Source organism: Gobio gobio (genome assembly GCF_949357685.1).
Source record: "Gobio gobio genome assembly, chromosome: 4".
Classification (NCBI taxonomy): domain Eukaryota; kingdom Metazoa; phylum Chordata; class Actinopteri; order Cypriniformes; family Gobionidae; genus Gobio; species Gobio gobio.
The window spans coordinates 48,176,302-48,196,231 of record NC_137100.1 but is presented as its reverse complement, the minus strand read 5'-3'; the positions used below and the strand labels follow the sequence as shown (position 1 = coordinate 48,196,231).

Below are 19,930 nucleotides of genomic sequence, written 5' to 3'. Positions count from 1 at the left end.
AGGGAGACATGCAAAATGTGCACCAGTGTGCCTCAAGGATCGTGGTTGGGAAACCCTGACTTAAACCATGGCAGAAACTCACCATGTGTTGCTCTTAGAAATCAAAATTGTATTATTTTACTCTTTTATTTGTAGGCTATATATTGTGAATTATTTCCCCTGTGACTTTTATTTTGAAATCGCGATCTGATATCACATAAGTTTGCATGTTCTAGAACGCGCAGAAAGGAGAGAGAGAGACGAGGTTGACGCAGCACAGCTCATAAATGTGATCTTTAAACAGTTTATCCTCGGAAAACATTTGTCTGTATGTCATTTACGACTTCAATCAAGTTGCTATGGATCTTTGATTGTAACAAGTGATTTAACTGCCTTTAATGTTAAGACTTTGTACACTGTGATTGAACAGTATTACTGCATTCATGTTTTCCTGTAATGTTTATTTACATATGTAACCGGGGCAGGAATAGCCTGATATTTGATAAATTCTCCTGGTGATTTGCCCTTATGTTTGCTTTGATTCAGCCGTGCGCTGTCCCCTTTAAGGGTGTGTGCATGCGCAGATGAGTGGGAGCGCGTCAGACTGAAAGAGAGCGCAGTTTGAGACAGAGTCACACAGAGGGAGTTCACACAGTTTAAATAGTCGATTAAACTTTTAAAGAGAGAACATTTCCAGTTTGATATTGACTTGTGAATCTGTGGTGATAACAGTCGTGTGATATTGTCGAGTGTATGGTTGATTTCGCTGCTCATACGAGTGTGGTGTTCCTGCACGTGAGAGATCTTCCGTGTGAAAGGAAATACAGAGACGTTGGGGAAGATTGAGCGTGAGTTACTCTGTAATATGTTATAAAAAGTTGTTGAAAGGTTAAATAACACGGTTTATTTCATATATTAATGCAACTTTGAGTAATTATTGTTCTTTATGCCGTGTTAGAGGGGAGAACAACCACACGTGATATTGCACGTGCACCAGCTGCCACGTGAGCTTTTTCTGTGCTTCAAAGTCTCAATAAAAGTGAGTTTTGATTATTTTATTTTCCTAAAGTGTTAATGTATAAGTTATAAAGAATATTTGTGCCTTTGTTCAAGTGTATACTATTTTTCTTGAGTGTAATTACTGTTTGATTTGAACAGAAGGGGTCAAACTGTGGATTATAATGTATTAATGTGGTGAAATGTGCAGATTTCTCATGTATACTGTTTTATTTCTTTCATTAGGCACATACAGGCCACTACCGTTGTTTTTGGCACTCATTTTGTTTGTTTCTGAGATTATCAATGTGAAAACCACCTTTTCATTTGTTTTGTTTTGCAAGACTCTTATTATTTTGTTTTCTGCACTCATTGGAGTCACTTTGATAGTTTATTTTATGCCAATTTTACTTATTAATTGGAATGTTTTTCTAAAACTGCTTTTCTCTTGAACAAAAACATACATTAACGCTGTGTCTCATTTGAGGCTCAGTCAGGAATAAAAGAACCCCTTTTCTTTAGATGTTATGGCTGTGTCTTATTTGCTGACATAACGTTTGAACGGCCACATCTAATTTGGTACCAGGAGTGGGGTTTCCGTTTTTTTTGTTTGGGGATTGGTTTATTTTTGTGATAAGAGTGCTAAAATAGTAGGGTGCAAACAACGGTAGTGGTTAAGGGCGGCTGAGTGCTATAAGGACCTGCAGAATATTGTGTGCCATCCTGAAAAGAGCTGCAGGAGGACCAAGGGCCAGCAAACCTGGACTGCTGCAACGGAGGAGATTGTGAAGGACGGTGCTTATTGAACTGTTTGAGAACTGAGACTTTCTGCAACTGTGAGTCATGGACGCTGAGGACAGGGACGATGCAGCCTCCCAGGGTGAGGACATTCAGGGTGCAGGTGCTGCAGCTCCGGAAATGGACATTGAGGGAGGTAACCCCATCTCGCAGCTACAGTCACAGATACTGGAGTTGGGACGTAGACATGACCAAGTAATGTCAACGCTTTCTAACATGACTAATGTACCTACTAGATCTTATGTGTATATCCCAAGAGAGAGACAGATTGTACCTTTCAGTGGGGATCCGGGTAAAGATTGCCAAAATGTTGATGAGTTCATCGAGGAACTTGAGAGAGTAATCAGAGTTAGGGGTTTAAATACAGAGGATCAGGTGGATTTTATCCTCTCTCACTTAAGGGGTTCCGCTCTAGATGAAGTCAGGTTGTGTATGGGAGGGGAGGATAAGTTACCTCAAGACATGTTCTCCTACTTGAGAGCAGCCTTCAGGGAAAAGCGAAGCACCCCCCAGTTGTTACATGCATTTTATGCACGGAAACAATTGGATGGTGAAGATTTCCGTGATTATTCACACGCCCTGTCCTTGCTGCTCAATGCTGCACTCCAGCAGTCACCCCATATTGTTCCGAACATGCAGATGGCATTGCGAGATCAGTTTATAGAGGGGGTGAGGGATTCAATTCTCCGTAGGGAACTGCGTAAGGTGATTAGAGAGCGACCTCACGCTACATTATTTGAAGTCCGTGAGGAGGCCCTTATGTGGTGTTTGGAAGAGAGACCCCGTGCAGCTAATCTTGCTAGAAACCGAAATCTAGTGGGTGTGGGGGAAAATGTAGAGCATGCGAGAATGTCTGCGACCGTACCAAGTGACTTGAGTGTAGCCCTGCAGGAAGTAATTAATGTAATTACACAACAAGGGAAAGCAATCGGGGAACTTACCAATGCTGTCCGTGACCTCACGATCCAGAGGTCTGACTCAAGTGGTGAGAAACCTAGTAAGGCCAGGTTTAAGCCAAAATATACCCGTGATGGCCAACCCATTTGTTTAAGATGCGAGGGTGTTGGACACATAGCCCGGCAATGCACTGTGCCACGCTTCCGTGAAAACCCTGTGCCAGCTACGCCAGAGTCTCAGAGTCTTCAGGGAAACTGTGCGCCTCCATTGCGAAGAGCCGAGCAATGAGAGGTGGCACTGATGGCTCAAACAGTGGCACCCTTACCAAAGAGCGATTCCTGGAGCGTGCAGTGGGCAAGTGCCCAGAAGTCGAAATTCACATTGGGGGGGTAGCTGTCAGGTGCCTATTGGACACTGGCAGCAATGTGAGTACTTTGACAGAGAGTTTCTTTAAAGAGCATCTTCATGGAGAAGATAAAGACATGCATTGTACGACCAAGTGGTTGAAGATTACCGCTGCCAACAGGTTGCCACTTCCCTACCTTGGGTATGTCGAACTTGATATCCAGGTAATGGGTTTGACTATACCTGGGTGTGGGTTCCTGGTGATTCGTGACCAAGAGGAAGGGGCAACCGACTCAGCGGCCCCAGGCATACTTGGCATGAACATAGCGCAGCGCTGTAAACAGTTGATTCTGGCTGAGTTTGACAATGCTTTGGAAGGGACGTTGGATGCTGACTGGAGAGCCGCCTTTAACAAGGTGCAAGAGGCTATCCCAGTGGAGGCGACCTCTATGGTTCGGACAATAGGCACACATAAGCTGTATGTACCTGCAGGCTCAGTTGCTACAATTCAGGCTAAAACACACAAGGAACTGATTGGAAATGGGGGCTTAGGATTGTTTGAACCAGGTAATACATCATTGCCAGGTGGCCTGGTCCTGGTTCCTACATTGGTGTCACCTGGTAGTCGAGTGTTCCCAGTGCAGGTAGTAAACTTGTCACCAGAGGATGTGTGGTTGCCGCCTAAGTTGAAACTCGGGATACTTACCCAGGGTCGTCGCTTTGAGGGTAGCTCCTGCGAGGTTACATTCCATCGTATCTCCGCAGATCATGAAGAAGTTACCGTCTACCAGAGATCAATGACAGGGGTTGGGAGTGACCTGCAGTGTCCATTGGATAAAGTGCGGATAGGTGGTACCCCTACACAGCAGGCAGAGCTGAAGGCACTCCTGATGAAATACTTGGATGTGTTTGCCACCTGTGACGAAGACCTTGGTTATGCTGACCTGGTAAAACATGAGATTCCCCTGAAAGATGACCTCCCTGTCTCACAGCCATACCGACGAATACCCCCAAACCAATTTGAGGAGGTAAAGGACCATATCTCCGGATTACTTAAGAAGGGTGTCATCCGAGAAAGCTCCAGTTCGTATGCTTCTCCGGTGGTGTTAGTTCGTAAGTCTGATGGGAGTCTCCGACTATGCGTGGATTACAGGAAGCTGAACTCTAAAACTAGACGTGACGCATTCCCATTGCCACGAATTGACGAGAGTCTGGATGCTTTGAGCAAGGCCAAGGTGTTCTCATCTATTGATCTTGCGAGTGGCTATCATCAGGTGGCAGTTCATGAGAAGGATCAGAACAAAACAGCCTTCATTACACCATTTGGGCTGTATGAGTACCAGCGAATGCCGTTTGGACTCTGTAATGCGCCTGCGACATTCCAGCGTCTCATGCAAAGCATAATGAGTGATCTGGTCTTTCAAATGGTACTTGTATACTTGGACGATTTGCTTATCTATTCAAGTACATTTGAGGGACACTTGGTGAGGCTCGAGACTGTGCTAAAAAGGTTGAGGGAGGCTGGTCTAAAGGTAAAGGTGGAAAAGTGCCATTTTCTGCAGTCCGAGGTAAAGTTCCTGGGGCATGTTGTATCAGCGCAGGGGGTGTCTACAGACCCAGACAAAGTGAGTGCAGTGAAGCAGTGGCCGATCCCTAACACTCTAAAGGAGCTGCGATCTTTTTTAGGGTTCTGCAGTTACTATCGAAGATTCATTGAGGGTTTCTCTAGAGTGGCGGGTCCGCTTCATGATGTGGTTAACACTTGTGTTCACCAGGGGAGTGTGGTTCAGGCCAATAAGTTGTTCAAGGGCTCCTGGACAACAGAATGCCAACAGGCCTTTGAGCACCTCAAGGAGAAGCTTACCTGTGCGCCAACGCTGGGCTATGCGGACTTTACCCTACCGTTTGTGCTGGAGACTGACGCCAGTAACCTGGGATTAGGCGCTGTGCTATACCAGCAGCAAGGAGGAAGGAAAACCGTGATAGCGTATGCAAGTCGGAGGTTGAGGGGTGCAGAGCGAAATGACAGGAACTACAGCAGTATGAAGCTGGAGCTCCTGGCACTTAAGTGGGCAGTGGGGGAGAAGTTCAGGAGTTACCTGCTGGGATCGAAGTTTACTGTCTTAACAGATAACAACCCTCTGTGTCATCTCAACACGGCCAGGCTGGGTGCAATTGAACAGAGGTGGGTTGCACAGCTTGCAGTCTTCGATTTTGACGTGCAGTACCGTCCTGGTCGGTGTAACACTGCAGCCGATGCTCTCTCTAGAAGACCAGGGCTAGAGGGAATGGAGGTGGTAACTGAAGATTCGGAATACGACGGCTGTGTGGCTATTTGCAGCGGGCTCCGCACCGGAACGGCAGTGGAGGCTGATCTGTCAGGGCTAATGGAAGGGCCTAGAAATGGAGGGACGATACAGCTACAATCAGCCATCGTTGATCAAGGGAATGAAGAGGGACAACTCCTGGAGAATACCCCAACGCTACCTGGATATACGAAAGATGAGCTCCGTCAGTTCCAAGAGGAAGATCCGACCATCAGCACGTTTAAGTGTTTCTGGGACAAGAAGAGGAAACCCACAAAGCAGGAGAGAAAAGGCTTGTCTCGATCTGTGCGCTTGTTGCTTAAGCAGTGGGATAGAATCCAAGAGAGAGAGGGGCTGTTGTTTAGAGTCATTGACGATGTGTTCAATGGGGAATGCCGGCAGTTGCTGCTCCCTGCATGTCTGGTCAAGCTGGTGTTGCAAAGTGTCCATGACCAGATGGGGCATCAGGGCATTGAGAGGACGCTGGGCCTGCTCAAGCAGCGTTGTTATTGGGTTGGGATGAGTGATGCTGTGGATAAGTGGGTGAAGGAGTGCCAGCGGTGCGTGTTAGCCAAAATGCCGCAGCCGAAGATACAAGCACCTTGGGCCCCGTTCTTGGCGTCACATCCATTAGAGGTGGTTGCGATGGATTTCACCACACTAGAGCCTGCATCGGATGGGCGGGAGAATGTCTTAGTTGTAACCGATGTATTTACTAAGTTCAGCCAGGCGTTCCCCACCCGCAATCAGAAGGCAGACACTACAGCTAAGGTCCTTCTGAAGGAATGGTTCCTTAAGTATGGTGTGCCACAGCGTCTTCACTCAGACCAGGGGAGGAACTTTGAGAGTGCCGTTATTGCAGAACTCTGTAAGCTGTACGGGGTAAGAAAATCCCGCACTACGCCACATCACCCCCAGGGAAATGCGCAGTGTGAGAGATTCAACCGCACTCTGCACGATCTCTTGCGTTCATTACCACCTGAGAAGAAACGGAGATGGCCAGAGTACTTACCTGAGCTGGTGTACGCCTACAATGTGACTCCCCATTCTTCCACCGGTTACTCTCCATATTACATGCTGTTTGGAATGCAGCCACACTTACCAGTAGATGCTTTGCTGGGTCAGGAGACAGGAGGGGAAATAGAGCCTACCTGGTTGTCTGTCCATAAGGAACGGCTTCAGGATGCACACTCCAGAGCACGAGAGTATGCTGAAAGAAAGGCAGTGGACCGTGTTGCCAAACGTGAGAATGTGGTGTATTGTCCAGAGGTAGCAGTGGGTCAGCATGTGTATTTACGATATCGTCCTCCAGGAAGGAACAAGATCCAGGATGCCTGGGCTCCCACGGTGTATACGGTAGTTGAGGTGCATGGAACAACCTACACCGTGGAACCGGTGGGAGGTGGTCCTGCAAAAAGAGTGCATAGGTCAGACATCAGGCCCTGTCCAAGATCAGTCCCAGTGCCGATGCCTAGGAAAAGAGTGACACCTGTAAAAGTTCCTACCTCGGAGTTGGTGGAAGGAATGCCTACACTGGATGCAGAATGTGTGCTGGTGGAGGAAACCAGATGGACTAAGGAGGATCCAGTGGACGAAGTGCTTGGGAGATTGCAGCAGCCAGTGGTGCAGCCAGAGGATGATGCTGAAATAAGAGAAGTGGAGGACAATGATGGAGTGCAAGTAGATGATGAGGCGAGTATTGTAAGACAGTTCCCTCAACCCAAAACAGAAAGAAAGGATTCAGCATTGGATGTGGTGGTGAATAAACCAGTTCCTGTTCCCCGAAAGCCCAGGGCAGAGAGTGCCCAGGTGGATGTACCCTGTCCTTCACCACGCAGGACCCAGCGGCCTACTGCTGGGGTTCATAGCAATCCAAACAGGCTGCCTAAATCGGCTTGCAATTCTGTGTCTTTTAGTCCCGATGTTCTTTCCCAAGTGTTAGCTGGGATAGTTTTGTATACATCTGGAAAACTACAAGGAGTAGTGGATGATTAAAGCATGTTTGAAGTCATCGAGGACGTTGACTGTAGGCAGGGGAGAGTGTAACCGGGGCAGGAATAGCCTGATATTTGATAAATTCTCCTGGTGATTTGCCCTTATGTTTGCTTTGATTCAGCCGTGCGCTGTCCCCTTTAAGGGTGTGTGCATGCGCAGATGAGTGGGAGCGCGTCAGACTGAAAGAGAGCGCAGTTTGAGACAGAGTCACACAGAGGGAGTTCACACAGTTTAAATAGTCGATTAAACTTTTAAAGAGAGAACATTTCCAGTTTGATATTGACTTGTGAATCTGTGGTGATAACAGTCGTGTGATATTGTCGAGTGTATGGTTGATTTCGCTGCTCATACGAGTGTGGTGTTCCTGCACGTGAGAGATCTTCCGTGTGAAAGGAAATACAGAGACGTTGGGGAAGATTGAGCGTGAGTTACTCTGTAATATGTTATAAAAAGTTGTTGAAAGGTTAAATAACACGGTTTATTTCATATATTAATGCAACTTTGAGTAATTATTGTTCTTTATGCCGTGTTAGAGGGGAGAACAACCACACGTGATATTGCACGTGCACCAGCTGCCACGTGAGCTTTTTCTGTGCTTCAAAGTCTCAATAAAAGTGAGTTTTGATTATTTTATTTTCCTAAAGTGTTAATGTATAAGTTATAAAGAATATTTGTGCCTTTGTTCAAGTGTATACTATTTTTCTTGAGTGTAATTACTGTTTGATTTGAACAGAAGGGGTCAAACTGTGGATTATAATGTATTAATGTGGTGAAATGTGCAGATTTCTCATGTATACTGTTTTATTTCTTTCATTAGGCACATACAGGCCACTACCGTTGTTTTTGGCACTCATTTTGTTTGTTTCTGAGATTATCAATGTGAAAACCACCTTTTCATTTGTTTTGTTTTGCAAGACTCTTATTATTTTGTTTTCTGCACTCATTGGAGTCACTTTGATAGTTTATTTTATGCCAATTTTACTTATTAATTGGAATGTTTTTCTAAAACTGCTTTTCTCTTGAACAAAAACATACATTAACGCTGTGTCTCATTTGAGGCTCAGTCAGGAATAAAAGAACCCCTTTTCTTTAGATGTTATGGCTGTGTCTTATTTGCTGACATAACGTTTGAACGGCCACACATATTTTATTTTCTGTATTTGCAGTTTTACAGTAAAGAATAATAACCAAGAAAAGTACACCTTAGGACTTTATTCTAAATGTTTGCTATGTCTGTCTAATGGAACACAGTCACGTGCTATGAGGGCAGACTACACCAACAGCAGGTTACAGGGAACAATACCATACAAAGACACATGGCAAACATGAGGGCTTAAATACACAAGGACTAATGACTAGACAAGACACACCTAGGCTGTGAACAATGATTAACCAATGAGAACATGACAACAGAACACATGACAAGAGAGCACATGGCAGGATCACATGAGGGCAAGGGAATCACATGACAAACCAGGAAAACATGAATGAGAATATGGCAAACTAAGAAATATGAACAAGAAACAAACCATGACACACTGTGACAAAAATGAAGGTGCCAGGAAGAACCAAAAAGGGGTTTTCACGGCGATGCCATAGAACAGGGGTCTCGAAACTCAGCCTGGAGGGCCACTGTCCTGCAGAGTTTAGCTCCAACCCCAATTAAAACACCTGAACCAGCTAATCAGCTGTCTCCTGAGATACTTTCATCTGATCGATTTTTGAAGGCAGTATATTTGTATCCTTTCCTGCCTTTGATATCCCACAATCCTGTGCTTTCCATTCTGTAACGCCCGTTTCACACATACTCCGTTTGCAGTGCGTATGCGGTGCGTATTTTTTTCCGTACCCATGTTAACGGATTACAGCTTTCACACTGCACGCGGATGCTGTCCGTCAGTCCGTTCCAGGTGCGTTGCGTCTGCAGCAGTCCGGCGATCGTTTCCGTACCGAGTCTATTTTTTGCTGTGCTGCACTGCGGAATTAAAGTGACAGAACATTGTTCGCTTTAAAATAAACATGTACTGACGCGAAAATCTAGTAATTTTACCACAGATGCATATAATTTAAAATATACTCTGTTTCAAAGTCAACACATGGCTTTTTTTTCTCGGGTAAAGCAAGGAAACACCTTACCTGGCATTTAGGTAAAAAAAAATTGAAATAATGGAGAGCACATACGTTCCTGGAGGGGGAAAAACAAAGGTCTTTATGACCTGCTTTTAAAAGGGTTTAAAAACGAAAGAAAAGACGAAAGTCGGCAGTTTTTGTATATAGCCTATTGTACGTTTCTAATTTAAAATGTTTATAGGCTATAAGTTATATTTAAATGTTTTGACACTTGTGTGAGCTAAATCTATAGGCTATAAATATAAATAATTAATTGAATAAAACGTTGTTTAAAAGCAGCCTACAACTACGTTTAAACATCTATGAAAGTGTAAACAAAGATAATTGCAATTCTGACAAGCCATGTTCAGTAACAACTTTTGGATTTGAAATAAAAAATAAAGAATAAATGCTGTGTTTGTGGTATACAACCGCGGATCAGTTGCGTGCTGCAAACGCAGCATATATGAAAGCAAAACAGAACGAGCTGCTCCTGCACCGCATACGCACCGCAACACGCACCGCATACGCACTGCAGACGGAGTATGTGTGAAACGGGCGTAACAGTAGAGCTGGAAAAAAAAGATGGCGTCCGAAAGTTGCGTTTGCGGGTCAGTTTGTGTGTCAATGTATGTTTTTTACCAACATTTTCTAGCGAGTAATTACTAATGTAGTAATTAAATATTTGTTTAGTTCTTACCAAAGCTCTCTCTATTTTGCTGTAGATCATTAAATGGTTACACTGCCTAAGAATTCTTTCCGAAATCAGTTTCGTGAGGTGCCTTCATGCACAAACGCTGCCTTACAAGCCATTGTCTGATAAGGCAGTGAGGCAACGAGGCAGCTGCCTACGGTCTTACTTGGGCCTAGTAAGAGACTGATTAGCTGGTTCAGGTGTGTTTATTTGGGGCTTGTTACGACCCGCCGTATAATGACGAGGTCGATGTGCAAATTAAAGATGGTAAAAATAGGAAAACCAGCCCCAGCCGACAGATCACCAAAAACACAAACACTAAATTCCATAAAAGATATAAATTTATTTTAGAATAAAGAATAATGAGTAAATTACGGAGCAATGGCTTCAGGGTGCCCCAAGGCCAACATAACAAACAAAACAATCTTATAAATAAAACATATATAAATTACCTAATCAGGAAGTAAAACAAAAGTTACAAAGAAACTTCCCTAACTCCCTACTAATAAACAAATACTAACATTATAAAAATAAATGGCAGGACACCCCTACGCTCCAAAACTCAAATGTGAACATAAATAAATCAGCTTAACAAACACTCATGATCAAAACCAAAACGCTTTGGGATCTGCCGACGGGAGGAGGCATCCGGAGCTCTGCACGCCACCTGGTCAACGCCAGAATGAGCTCCCCGTCTTCCGTTAGCGCCGCCCTTTTAAAGCGGAGAGCCGATCGATCCACCAATCAGACTCCTTGCACATCAGCCAATCCCTGCACACATGTACAAAAGAAAAACAACCCACACAAAACAAAATAGATCATAACACCCCCACACACAAAAAGAAAAATCATTAATAAGTGATTTTCAAACGAAACTAAAAGAACGAGACAAGGCATCTGCCAAGACATTGTCCTTGCCCTTTTTGTAACGGATCTCAAGATTGAAATCTTGAATGACCAAAGACCACCGCATGATTCGTTGATTTGCGTTGCGCATTCTAGACAGAAATACTAGTGGGTTGTGGTCAGTAAAGACGAGCACAGGTATAGAACTTGAACCCACATAGACTTCAAAATGCTGTAACGCCAGTAACAAAGCAAGTGCCTCTTTTTCAATAGTACTGTAGTGTAACTGATATGTCAAAAACTTTTTCGAAAAGTAGGCTACAGGATGCTCAACTCCGTGAACATCATCCTGCAAGAGAACTGCTCCGGCCCCGGTAGCACTCGCGTCAACGTCGAGCTTGAAAGGACGTGAATAATCCGGTGCAGATAAAACTGGGGAACTGCACAACAAACTTTGTATCGCTTCAAAAGCATGTTGACACTCTTCAGACCATAGGAATTTTTGCGAGGCACGAAGCAAGTTAGTTAATGGTAGAGCCACGTCAGAGAAATTTCGACAAAATGCTCTATAATAACCTGCCATTCCTAGAAAACGGCGAAGATCACGTTTGGTTTGAGGCACAGGAAAACCAACAATTGCTTGCACTTTCTGGACTGCAGGACGCACTTGTCCTTGTCCAACCCGCTTTCCCAAATACATGACGGTTGCCTTAGCAAATTCACATTTCGCCAAATTCAACGTGAGGGAAGCATTAAGCAAGCGTGTAAAAACCGTAACTAAAGTCTCTAGATGTTCTTTCCAGCTAGTGGAATAAACCACGATATCATCCAAGTAAGCTTTACAGTTCTTAACGTCAGCCAGTATGGTGTTCATTAACCGCTGGAACGTCGCTGGTGCGTTCCGAAGCCCGAACGCCATCACAGTGTAATTCAGGAAACTGTCTGGAGTGACAAAAGCAGAGATTTCGGCTGCACGTTCAGTTAAGGGAACTTGCCAATACCCCTTTAAAAGATCGAGCTTTGTGACGAACTGAGCCGATCCCACATTATCCACACAATCTTCCATTAACGGCAAAGGAAATGAATCAGGTTTTGTAATCGCATTTACTTTACGGTAATCCGTACAAAATCGATGGGTACCATCAGGTTTCGGAACCAGTAGACAGGGCGAGCTCCAAGCGCTTGTGCTCGGGACAGCGAACTCATTTTCCAGTAAGTATTTCACTTCAGACTCAATAATTTTGCGTTTCACTGGATTGACTCGGTACGCATGTTGCTTAATGGGTGGATGATCATTCACTTCAATATCATGCTGAATGACATTTGTCTGAGTAGGCACGTCCGAAAACAGTCCTAGAAAAGACTGGATCAAATGCATGATGTCAGCTCGCTGACTCTCAGGTAAATGACATAAGTGAGAACTAAGATCTGCCAAAATTTCAGAATTATTCAATCTGACCTCAGACACTGGCATACTTCGTAGATTTAACCCATCTTCATCCCCACAAAGAGGAGGTATCACAGACAAAGAAGCAACTGGAATAGCGCTCTGTAACTCTTTTTGTTCGCCACGAACAACATAACGCTTCAACATATTAATGTGGCACACACGGGTTTTTCTCTGTCGATCGTGGGTACCAATAATATAGTCAGTATCACTGAGCTTTCGCTCCACAACATAAGGTCCAGCAAATTTTGCTTGCAACGAAGAACCCAGTAGGGGTAACAAAACAAGAACTTTGTCTCCCTTCACAAAACAACGAGCGACTGCCTTTTTATCAAAGCGCTCCTTCATCTTTGTTTGAGCTTTTAACAAAGCTGACTGAGCCAGATCTCGAGCTTTATGCAGACGCTCTCGAAACGCGCTCACGTAATCTAGAAGATGGCAGGATGGCTTTGTATCGGACAACCAATTATCCTTGAGCAATTTAAGTGGGCCACGCACTGTATGCCCAAAAACCAGCTCTGCGGGGCTAAACCCCAAAGATTCCTGAACAGTTTCACGTACTGAGAACAACAGCAACGGCAACCCTTCGTCCCACTCTTTTTCCGAATCAACACAATAAGTGCGTAACATAGTTTTCAGTGTTTGATGGAATCGTTCAAGCGCTCCCTGAGACTCAGGATGGTAAGCGCTGGAAACGATGTGTTTGACATGCAACTGAGACAAGATTTGATTAAACAGCCGGGACATAAAATTTGTTCCCTGGTCCGTCTGAACAATTCTCGGAAGTCCAAAGGTAGAAAAGAAAACAGTTATAGCTTTCACAATGGATTTGGCCCTTAAAGACCGAAGTGGTATTGCCTCGGGATAACGAGTTGCTGTACACATAATTGTAAGCAAATAAGTATGACCTGCTTTTGTCTTCGGTAGAGGCCCAACACAATCTAATATTATGCGCTCAAATGGCTCTCCGATAGCAGGAATCGGCTTAAGAGGTGCTGGAGAGATAGCCTGGTTAGGCTTCCCAACCATTTGGCAAGCATGGCATGATTTACAATATTTTGTAACATCTGACTTAATCCTAGGCCAAAAGAAATGACGCAAAATTCGATAAAGCGTTTTAGCCACGCCTAAATGGCCAGCCACACTATCATGCGCCACACTTAACACCTGTTCTCGAAAACAGTTAGGAACGACTATTTGGTACACTGTGTCCCAACCTGAGTTATCCGACACTGAAGGGGTCCATTTCCGCATTAATACACCATCCTCGAAATAATAACCAATTGGCTTATTCTCAATTTTTGCATTTGCAGCAGAATCTCGACAAAGTTCGAGCGACTGGTCTTGTTTCTGTTCGGCAGCCAATAACGTACGATCTACAGAAAGTAACAGATCAGCGGAACCAAGTTCAGCACCGCTGCTAGTGGACAGCGGCTTAGACTCGGACATTTCAGTTAGGTTAGGTTTAACGGACACATCAGGCTGTAATGTTTCATCAACGAGGAAACTGTCAGAAAGATCAACTACTTTCGAAAATCTTTGTGATTGCGCGCGAGTAATCACACAGGCAGGAAACACTGACAAATCTACCGCATTATGCTTACACCCAATAGAGGTTTCATCAAGCGGATTCTCAATGACTTCAGGGAGAGGGAAAACTTTTCCACCTGCCAAGTCATTTCCAATTATCAAAGTTACGCCATTTATAGGCAATTGAGAACGAACGGCCACTTTTACGAAACCCGTTACCCACTCAGATCGAATATATATTTGATGCAATGGAACCTTTTCCACTCGCATCACAATTCCCTGCACCAACACATCAGAACCACAATACGTTCTCTCTGAAAATGGCAACGCGCTTTTCAAAATAAAAGACTGCGCTGTCCCCGTATCACGCAACATAGTAGCAGGCAATTGGTCACTTTCCGAATCACTTAAAGAAACCATTCCATGGCCAATGAAAGGTTCAAAAAGCGCATCAATTTCTGGCTCCAACGGTTGAGGAACAGAGTTTGTACAAAACCGACCCCTTTTTTCTGTTTGATCGTATTTTTCTTTTTCAAAACGGGACACGCCGCAATTAAATGACCAGCTTCGTGACAATAGAAACATTCACGATCATCAGCTTGCACTGATGGTTTCAGGAATTTAGACGATTTTGAAGTTTTCTCAGAACTTACAAACTGTGATGTTTCTCGTTCTCGACGAGCAGATGCCACGAACACATTTTTGTGTGTTAATACAAATTCGTCAGCACACACAGCGGCCTCTGCAAGAGTCAAAACTTTTTGCTCATTCAAGTACACCACAATTTTATCGGGCAACGAATTCTTAAACTCTTCAATCAAAACGAGTTCACGAAGCTGCTCAAAACTTGCCGTTTTATTGGCCTGACACCATTTATCAAAAAGTGCGCTTTTCTCACGCGTATACTCAACGAACGTTTGATTGGCAGTTTTCGCATGTAAACGGAATTTTTGGCGATAAGCCTCGGGGACAAGCTCGTAGGCTCTCAACACAGCGGTTTTTACTTTTTCATAATCTAAACTGTCGTTAACAGACAAAGCGGAACAAACTTCCTGAGCCTTGCCGGTTAAACGACATTGTAACAAAAGAGGCCAGACCTCTTTTGGCCACCTCAAAGCAGCAGCTACGCGTTCAAACGCACCGAAATAAGAATCAACCTCGGTCTCCCGAAACGGTGGAACGAGGTTGATGTGTCTACTAATGTCAAAATCCGGAGAAGTTACAGACGGCGTAGGCAACGACGAATCAGAAGCATGATGTAAACTCCGACTAGCTCGAACAACAGCAGGTGGTTTAGAGTCACCGAGCGGGTGACCAGCCTCTCTTTCCAACTCACATTGTCTAAAGCGCAAAAGTTGGGTAGTATGTTCTTGACGTTTAATTTCCAAATCAAGTTGTTTCAATTGGATAGCAAGTTTTAAATCTTCTGTACCTACCCCACTAAGTGAACGAAGCACCGGATCACTGCTCGGACCCTGTTCTTCATCACTTGCGCTTTCATCCATATCCCTACTCTCACTTCCAGGATATTGAACTGCTGTTAGAACACCCTGTTGAATCAACGCAGCTTGTATCACGTCTCGCACTTCTCTCTTACGAGCTGATTTTACTACAGAAATGTCATAATCATCAGCAATTAAGTACAAATCCGCTTTACGACACAACTCTAATGCTTCATACGAAGGCTTTTGTCGAAACGCCTTAATGCTAAATTCCATTATTCTATACCCCTTTCCCCGATACTCAAGACAAAAACTGCCAACAAAACGTTTGCACCAGAAAAACGAGAAAAAAACGGATACATACCTCACGACGAACTTGTTACCATAACGTGTCCGAGTTCGTTACGATATGACGAGCCCCCATTTGTTACGACCCGCCGTATAATGACGAGGTCGATGTGCAAATTAAAGATGGTAAAAATAGGAAAACCAGCCCCAGCCGACAGATCACCAAAAACACAAACACTAAATTCCATAAAAGATATAAATTTATTTTAGAATAAAGAATAATGAGTAAATTACGGAGCAATGGCTTCAGGGTGCCCCAAGGCCAACATAACAAACAAAACAATCTTATAAATAAAACATATATAAATTACCTAATCAGGAAGTAAAACGTCTCGGTTACGGATGTAACCCTCGTTCCCTGAGGAGGGAACGGAGACGTAACGTTAGTGACTAACGAATGGGGGTTTCGCTTAGAAGCCTATCAACTTCGAGTTTTGAGAAAACGCCCAATGGCGTGCCAATGCCATGGGGCATGCGGAATTTGCATACGTAGCTCCGCCTCACTGCGTGAGTATATAAGGAAGTACGAGGCAATATCGCATTATGTTACCTGCTTGAGGAGCCAAGACTGAACTCCTGCGTTCCAGGCAACACAGCTGATGTGGCAAGGGGACGTTACGTCTCCGTTCCCTCCTCAGGGAACGAGGGTTACATCCGTAACCGAGACGTTCCCTTTCGTTCAGTCACTACGACGTAACGTTAGTGACTAACGAATGGGGGTCCCAATATAATCCCGCCACTCAGCTGTCTTCCAGTGCCCTGCGTAAGTGTGAGTACCCTGTCGTAAGACTAGTACGGACGAAGGACTCCCACTTAACACAGGATTACCAAGGTACACTGGGAAGCATATCCCAGTGAGGGAATGCCAAGATGCCTACCCGTGGGGAGGACTTAAGAGACACATATGACCCGGAGAGGGTTGCATATGGGAGATCTCTAGGGTACCAGCCGAAGGTGGATTTTTAACCCTAGGGGTGGCGGGGACACGCCAAGGGAAGAAACCCGCTCACTGCGGAGACTTACGGTGAAATACACATGTGGGGGTCGCCAGAGGGAACCATGCACATGGGGCACCTGGCCGGACATGAGGGTCTGGGCTCGAGAGGGCAGACTGAACTGATGTCGGCGTCGACAGTGCTGGAGGAGCTCAGGGCTCTCGGGGAACTCACCTGAGGAAATATCGCACGTATCCAGTCCGTGGAGTGGAGTGGCGAGCAAGCGAAGACACCTGAACCTGGTCCTTACCGGCCCCTCGGGGGAGCGAGTACATAGTCGGACACTGGCTCCACTCGGAGATTATAGAATCTGGCGAATGTGTTGGGTGTCGCCCAGCCTGCAGCTCTGCAGATGTCTGCTAGCGAGGCGCCATGCGCTAGAGCCCAAGAGGAAGCCACACTCCGGGTGGAGTGTGCCCTCACACCAAGGGGACATGGTCGGCCTTGCTGCTGGTAAGCCAAAGCAATGGTGTCCACTATCCAGTGAGACAGCCTTTGCTTTGAGAGAGCACTTCCCTTCCGCTCTGCACCATAACAGACAAAGAGCTGGTCTGAGGTCCTGAAACACTGCGTCATGTCTACGTAGGCGCGGAGAGCGCGTACTGGACAGAGCAATGCCAAGGCTGGGTCTGCCTCCTCCAAAGGCAGCGCTTGCAGGTTCACCACCTGGTCCTTGAACGGAGTGGTGGGAACCTTGGGCACATATCCAGGCCGGGGTCTCAGGATCACGTGAGAGTTAGCCGGCCCGAACTCCAGGCACGCTTCGTCAACCGAAAATGCCTGCAGGTCCCCGACCCTCTTGACTGAGGCCAATGCGGTCAGCAGAACCGTCTTCATAGACAGAAACTTAATATCGACCGACCGCAAAGGCTCAAAGGGAGGTCTCTGCAGAGCAGTTAACACTACTGCGAGGTCCCAAGAGGGTACGAGAGGAGAGCGAGGAGGATTCAGTCTCCTAGCTCCCCTCAGGAACCTGATGACCAGGTCGTGCTGACTTACCTTTTTGTTCTCCAAGAGATCGTGGTGGGCAGATATTGCGGCCACATATACCTTGAGGGTGGAGGGAGACAGCCTTCGCACCAGCCCCTCTTGGAGAAACTGAAGCACGGACCCGATCGGACATTTCCAGGGGTCTTCTTGGCGGGAAGAGCACCAGGTGACGAAGAGGTTCCACTTCAACGCATAGGCATGCCGAGTGGACTCTGCCCTAGCGGAAGTGATGGTGGCGACCACCGTAGGTGGTAGGCCACTCAAACCTGCCGGGTCCCGTCTAGGAGCCACACGTGGAGGTTCCAAAGGTCGGGACGCGGGTGCCAATGGGTGCCCCGTCTCTGAGTAAGGAGGTCCGGTCTCAGAGGAATAGGCCAGGGAGGGGCTGTCGCAAGGAGAATGAGTTCGGGGAACCAGGTCCGGCCGTGCCAGTACGGGGCGACCAAAAGGACCTGCTCCTTGTCCTCCCTGATCTTGCACAGAAGCTGTGCGAGTAGGCTCACTGGGGGAAACGCATATTTGCGTAGGCCCCGCGGCCAGCTGTGCGCCAGTGCATCCGTGCCGAGCGTGCCCTCGGTCAGGGAATAATACAGGCTGCAGTGGGAAGAGTCGTGGGAGGCAAACAGGTCTACCTGTGCGTCGCCGAACTGTTCCCAAATCAGCTGAACCGTCCGGGGATGGAGTCTCCATTCTCCCGGGAGAGGCTGAAACCGCGAGAGCTCGTCGGCTGCGTGGTTCAGGACTCCCGGAATATGGACAGCACGAAGGGACCTCAGGCGCTTCTGACTCCATAAGACGAGATGGCGGGCGAGTTGAGACATGCGGCGGGAGCGTAGACCGCCCTGGTGGTTGATGTACGCTACTACGGCCGTGTTGTCTGTCCGGACGAGCACATGTTGACCCTTCAGCAACGCTCGGAAGCGGTGCAGGGCGAACCGTACTGCCAGCAACTCGAGGCAATTGACATGCAGGAGACGCTGGGGTCCTGTCCAGGAGCCCGCGGCTGCTTGTCCATTGCACATGGCACCCCAGCCCGTGGCAGAGGCATCCGTCGATACGACAACATGCCTGGAAACTCGTTCTAAGGGCACACCAGCCCGTAGAAAGCTGAGGTTCGACCACGGGGTGAGTGTCTGTAAGCAGGCCCGAGTCACTTGGACCCGGAGCGTGCCAGACTGCCATGCCCATCTCGGGACTCGATCGCGAAGCCAGTGCTGAAGCGGTCTCATATGAAGCAATCCGAGCTGCGTTACCGCGGCTGCAGATGCCATATGCCCCAGGAGCCTCTGAAAAAGTTTCAGTGGAACCGCATTCTTGCTCTCGATTTGTCGGAGGCAAGTCAGCAGAGACTGCGCACGCTCGCTCGAAAGCTGCGCGTACATGGCGACCGAGACGATCTCCATACCGAGAAAAGAGATCCTCTGCACGGGGCAAAGTTTGCTCTTCTCCCAGTTGACCCGAAGGCCCAGACGGGTTAAGTGGTGGAGAACCAGATCTCTGTGTCCGCAAACCTGCTCTCGAGAGTGGCCTAGTATGAGCCAGTCGTCGAGGTAGTTCAGGATGCGGACCCCGTGCTGCCAAAGGGGCGCAAGGGCTGCCTCGGCGATCTTCGTGAAGACGCGAGGGGACAGAGATAACCCGAATGGGAGAACTGCGTACTGGTATGCCCGCCCCTCGAAAGCAAAACCGTAGGAACGGTCTGTGTCGAGGAAGGATGGAGACATGGAAGTAGGCGTCCTTCAGGTCAATCGCTGCAAACCAATCGTACGGACGAACGCATTCGAAAAGGCGTTTCGCAGTCAACATCTCGAACGGAAGCCGGTGAAGGGATCGGTTCAAGATGCGAAGGTCCAGGATTGGCCGTAACCCACCGGTTTTCTTGGGTACAATGAAGTAGGGGCTGTAGAACCCCGACCTCATTTCGGCTGGAGGGACAGGCTCGATCGCACCCTTCGCCAGTAGAGTGGCAATCTCCGCACGCATGACGGGGGCATGGGCCCCGGTCATGGTATAGCGGACTCCCCTGTAACGGGGAGGAGCCTGCGCGAACTGAATCGCGTAGCCGAGCCTGATGGTCCGGGCAGCCCAGCGGGACAGCCCCGGAAGCTGAAGCCAGGCTTCCAGAGACTGCACCAACGGGGTCATCCGGACGACAGACGTACCCTGGGTGGGGCAGCGAGGCAGCGTTACCGGCGCGGACAGGGGAGGCTGTT

The 19,930-nt window shown here is 46.9% G+C and overlaps 1 long non-coding RNA gene across 1 annotated transcript; it reads left to right on the top strand.

Moving 5' to 3' along the window:
- Window positions 1-714: 714 nt before the first annotated feature.
- LOC307124503 lies at window positions 715-1,309 on the top strand. The gene is made up of 3 exons (XR_013816270.1): window positions 715-827; window positions 938-1,018; window positions 1,222-1,309. It is a non-coding gene; the product is annotated as an uncharacterized lncRNA (long non-coding RNA).
- The last annotated feature ends 18,621 nt before the right edge of the window (window positions 1,310-19,930 follow it).